The sequence below is a fragment of the Eutrema salsugineum genome, unplaced genomic scaffold (genome assembly GCF_000478725.1).
Source record: "Eutrema salsugineum unplaced genomic scaffold, Eutsalg1_0 scaffold_12, whole genome shotgun sequence".
Lineage (NCBI taxonomy): Eukaryota > Viridiplantae > Streptophyta > Magnoliopsida > Brassicales > Brassicaceae > Eutrema > Eutrema salsugineum.
This window is the reverse complement of record NW_006256895.1, coordinates 4,510,072-4,516,071: the sequence shown is the minus strand read 5'-3', so window position 1 is coordinate 4,516,071 and position 6,000 is coordinate 4,510,072.

Here is a 6,000-nt window from a genome sequence, read left to right as displayed (position 1 = left end):
AACTATCTCTCGCAACCCTGATCAGTAGGTTTCCACTCTGATCCTGGAAGGGAGAAGATGCAATAGCAGAACAAGACTCATCAATATTCACAACTCAACTACAGGTAGGTTTCCACTCCTATAGAATTATTGCTCGTTTCACCCTAGTTCAGACAATCAATGAAAACTTTCGCAACATATAATGTCAGATCGGCTTCTAAGTGGCCAGCAAAGAATCACGCAGTAAGATTAAAGGCAAACGAAGAAAATCTAGAAGATTATAAATCCTAAATCTATCGATTCATAAGCAAAGACACATGAAATTCCCTTTGAAAAATCTCTTTAAACCCAACTGGGTAACTACTCAAACATATTGTAAACAATCATCACAGAGTATTGAAAGTGCAGGAAATTAAAGAAAAGAAGGAAGAAAAACGAAGAACGGAGAAGCAGATGGAGGCACGATGTCTTCCTCCAGCGGCGGCTCCTTCTTCTGATGCGGCGGCCTCCTCTCTAGGGTTCCACACGAAATCCCTCTCTATCTCTCTAAGTTGTCTAAGTTTCGGTCTCCCTTCTTTAGAATGACCTAAAGAGGGTATTTATACCTTCTGGGGTGGTTCTGGACACTTAGGGCTTCAAAAATAACGAAAGGAATTGATCTGGGCTTTAATTAAGTCGTCTGGAAAGTGAACGGTCGTGGTGGCTCTACCCACAGGAAAATGGGTATTGGCCGCGGTCTCGGCTAACGCTCTCTTCCGGAACTGCATTTTCTGTCCTTCTTGCATCGGGAGTATCTGAAGATCTAACCGTTGGATTGTATCCAAACCAAGTGCATTAGACATCTGGTTGGATCCTCTATGTTTTCCAAAATTTTGGGGGTGATCAGACGGTGATAAGGTCTTCATCGCTTGTCATACTTCTGACGGTCTGCATTTATCCAAAATTGCTTATTTGTTCCAAATTACATATCTTTTGCCCAAATTTCCTGTAAAGTCTTTTGAAACTCTAAAACATTGAAAACACTTTAAAAACCATTGAAAACAGAGTTAAAACACCTGCACAAGATACAATTATGATCCATAAAAGTGGTCAAAATATGGTGTTATCAGTAAACCCCATATTAAGGTCTTAGATATGTAGATTAGGGTGCTTAGGTGGTAGATTAGTGAGCTTAGGGGTTAGATCATTCATATTCCATTCTCTACAACCTGTTTTTAATGCTAGATCCATACACATCATATGTGGTCTAGATTCTGGGCAATTCATGCACCAAAAGTGTTTGATGAAATGCCTGAACCAAGGTTGTTAGAGGTTTAAGTATTATTCATCATGGGAATGATTGTTTATTTGCTTAAATGACAGATTAAATTGGTTCTTAATGCTTGTTGATTCATGTTTCACTAATGATGATTAGGTTGGAAACTGTTTTAGCATAGAAGTTAATACCTTCATGAGAGGATTAGCTTAATTAATGATGTTTAAGCTGAATGGTTTGCTTGATCACATGATTCATTAGCTCACTAGTTTAGCACTAAAGGCACCCTAATCCACTATCATGTCTAAGACCTTTCTCATCATCATACATACATTCTCATCTCATTTAGCTTATTTACTTGCTTGTATAAGTTGATCATTAGCTTTAATCATTGTTTTGAGTTCTTAGTTGTCATTAATCATCAAAACCTCACTCATTTGGCTTGAATTAAGAACTGATCCTGCATCTTAGTGTCTACACATGATGGATTGATACCCTTTGTACTGCAAAGTGACAAAAGGGTTTGATAACCCCTCAGAGTCCACTCTTAACCTAGAGAGATGGTCTGCAGCTCCATTCTATATACCCTTCTTGTCTTGTACTTCCATATCAAACTCTTGAAGTAAGAGGACCCATCTCAATAGTCTAGGCTTAGCATCTTTATTGGTCATCAGATACCTGAGGGCTGCATGATCAGTATATACAATGACTTTTGATCCCACCAGGTAGCTTCTGAATTTATCAAAAGCAAAGACTATTGCCAACATTTCCTTCTCTGTGGTAGCATACTTCTCTTGGGCAGAATCAAGGGTTCTATTGGCATAGTAGATGACATGAAGCTTCTTGTCCTTCCTCTGGCCAAGCACAGCTCCAACTGCATAATCTGATGCATCAGTCATAACCTCAAAAGTAAGGGACCAGTCTGGAGCCTGGACAATGGGTGCACTGACTAATGCCTCCTTGATCATCTTGAAGGCTTCTTCACACTCAGCATCAAAGACAAAGTCAACCTCTTTGCACAAAAGCCTTATCAAAGGTCTAGCTATTCTTTAGAAATCTTTGATGAATCTTCTGTAAAACCCTGCATGACCAAAGAAGCTCCTTATCCCTTTGACTGAAGCGGGAGCTTGCAGATTCACCATCACCTCCACCTTTGCTCTGTCAACCTCTATGCCTTTCTCAGATATCTTATGCCCAAGTACAATTCCTTCCTGCACCATGAAGTGGCATTTCTCCCAATTTAACACCAGGTTATGCTGCTCACATCTCTCCAGGACCTGTGACAGATTAGAGAGACAATCGGAGAAGGAGGAGCCATAGACAGAAAAATCGTCCATGAACACCTCCACCTTCTCTTCGATGATGTCAGAGAATATATGCATCATGCAGCGCTGGAATGTGGCTGGGGCGTTACAAACACCAAGAGGCATGCACCTGTATGCAAATGTCCCATAAGGGCAAGTAAATGTTGTCTTCTCTTGGTCTCTTGGATCTATGGGGATTTGAAAGAATCCAGAGTAACCATCTAGAAAACAAAAGAAGGGATGGTTTGCAAGCCTCTCTAGCATCTGATCAATAAAAGGCAAAGGAAAATGATCCTTCCTAGAGGCTGCATTGAGCTTTCTATAGTCTATACACATCCTGTGTCCAGTTATAGTCCTAGTATCTATCAGCTCATCTTTCTCATTTCTTATTACTGTCATTCCCCCCTTTTTGGGCACCACATGGACTGGTAAAACCCATCTAGAGTATGAGATTGGGTAAATTATCCCAGGCTCTAGGAGTTTAAGAATCTCTTTCTTCACTACCTCTTTTAAGTTGGGATTGAGGCGCCTTTGGTGCTCTATGGATGACATTGACTCTTCTTCTAAGTGAATCCTATGAGTGCATAGGGAAGGTGAGATACCCTTAATGTCATCCAGAGAGTGGCCAATGGCTCCTCTATGTTTCTTCAACTCTCCTAACAACCTATGCTCTTCGTCCTCTAATAGCATATCATTGATAATGACAGGATAAGACTCATTGAGACCTAAGAAAGCATACCTGAGACCCTTGGGAAGAGGTTTGAGTTCCATCTGAGGTGCCTTAGACTCATCCCAATCAGCACAGAAACTGTCTTGCTCAAACGGCCCAGCATGCTCCTTGACCTTAGAACTCACGACCATGACTGCTTGAACTGCTCCTTGGCTTGTGCTTGAGCTTCTGATATCCAAAACCTCAGGGTCACTTTGTTCCAGTTCCAAAAACCTTGTCTCAGTACCAAGTTCTCTAGCATTGTCCAAATACAGCTTGTACCCTTCACTTTCTTCTGCTAAGAGCCCATGGTCTCCTTGTTATTGGGTTAAATCAGCTTGAAGAGGGTCCTCAGTATTTAGTTCCTCAAGCACTTAATCAGCCAGCTGATCCATTGTCTCCACATAGAAGCATTGTCCTTCTATGGTCGGCTTCTTCATCATCTCATTCACATCAAACTTAAGCTTCTCAGACCCAATTTGAAGCTCTATGATGCCTCCTCTCACATTAATAATCGCTTCTGCTGTGGCCAAGAATGGCCTGCCCAAAATGAGAGGATCAACTGGTTCCTCATCCATATCCTGAGATAATTGAGTCCTCTTTCCAGAACGGTTGAGATCGTTCCATTGTGAGTTGTGAGGCGTGAGTTCCGGAAGGATAGAGACACACATATCATTCGAGCATCAAGAGCATGGAAATTATGCTAAGTGTAAGGTTGGCACGATGGAATACCACAGTCCACATCTGATAGTGGCACTTGATGCAATCCTTCGGGATTTTACACGGTCTCCACACCACGGCTTTGAACTTGGCCGTGGCAACCTCCGAAGCGTTCTAAATGTTGAATGGTCCAAGGTCACGATGAACTGCCACAGTCTACACTTGACCGCGGCAAGTTTACGCGTACATTCGAGATTTGCCACGAGGTAATGCCACGGTCTACACTTGACCGTGGCAAGACAACACTTAGGATCATGCAGACATTTGGGGTTTGACACGCTCAGTAGACACCGCCTTGAACCTGACCGCGGCCAAACCTTATCCACTCGACACGCCAAGATGCCACGGCTAGGGCTGCCGGTTGTGAGAATGAGGAACCAAGAGTTCTTGAAAGAAGGATGGGAGCAGGCCGGTACCATTTTGATCCTTATGTTTGGGGTGAACCTGAGTATCACACAAAGAAGCTGTATTCAAGAGTTAACAGCCTTCAGAAATGGTGCAAATGGCAAGACAAAACGATCCACAAGCTAGTTGACTGTGTTAGGCAACTAATGAAGAAGGTGAAGAAGCTCACAGCTCCAGCCACCTCACCTAAACAAGTTACAAGAGAAGAGCTGGGAGAAAGCTCAACAGCACATGACCTTGCGTTCCCACCAGGAAAAGAAGACTGGATCAACCCAGCCACAGTGTTCCTACCAGATTCACCTGAGAGCAGCCCACCTAGACAATCAACACCATCCTGCTCCACCTCCAATCCATCCCACTACCTGGGATCTGACCTCAGCGATTGAGGTAAACACTCCAAACCTTGTACATATGCATGTAGATTTTCTTTTCCTCTTTGCATTTTACTTGTTTGTTTTGCTTTTACTCCTTTCTCATGCTTTTATAACACAAGGGATTGTGTTATCTAAGTGTGGGGGAGGGGTTTTGTGTTTACTAACCATGTTTATTCTGCTCTTATTTTCCTTTTCACTTTGATTCTCATTTTGCATTCATCTAAGTGCATATTAAAAAAACAAAAAAATGGAAAAATCTGAAAAATTTTGCATTCGTCTTATTTTGCATTCATCTAAGTTCACAAAATAATGCTCATGTAGTTGCATTCACATTTTAGGTTGAGTCTAGTTTGCATGAGAACCCTTGAAATTGACATCAAATTATCATGTTTGTGCATATCAATGTGAATTCATGGGTACCACATACATATTTGAGCTTTCTTATCCCTTTTTATCACTCTTGCTAGCTCAAATAGCTGATCTCTCATCTTGAGACAATTCCCTGCCTTTAGCCAAACCTTTCTTTGAAGCCTAAACACCCTTCTTGTGTGCATGATTTGTGAGGCCTTGTTTCTAGTAGACTTGGTAAAAAGTGTTGGGTTTAGAGCGACAAAGATAGTGCTGCATGTAGATACTAGTCCATCATCAAGGGCTAGTCTAGGTTTAGGTGAAAGTGAGAGCATTGATTTTGAGTGTGTGAGCTGAAAAGAAAAAAAATCTGAGTGATGAAAGTGGAAAGAACCGGATTGGTTAGGGGAATGAATGCTTAAATGAAAGAAAGTGAGTGTGTGCTGAAATGTAAAGCTCATGTGATGAAATGAAAAGAGTCTCATAAAAAGAAAAAAAAAGATTCAAAAAGAGGCTGAATTAAAGAAGAGCTTGTGTGTTAAAGAAAAGAAACTCACTAAGTGGTTGTTAAAGAAAGCATTCCCCTAAGAGATGAAATGAAGAGAGTGATGAGAGCTGATTGAGTGTCAAGGATAAAATGCCATTTGGGGTGAGTAGACTAGAGAAAGAATCTTGAGAGGTTTAAAGTTGAGTGTGAAAAGCATTTTGGGTGTGGGGTAGATGCAGTTCTATCTTTGTATGCATCCATTGCTTTTTACCCTTAGCATTTTACTGAAGTCTACTAATTTTTGAGTGATCCCCTTGCATGGAATACCAGTTACTTGATTGAGATCATTTTAATCTCAAAACCCAGTCCCAACCCAAATCAATTCACTTGAATTGCATGAACAAGATCCACTTGAAACT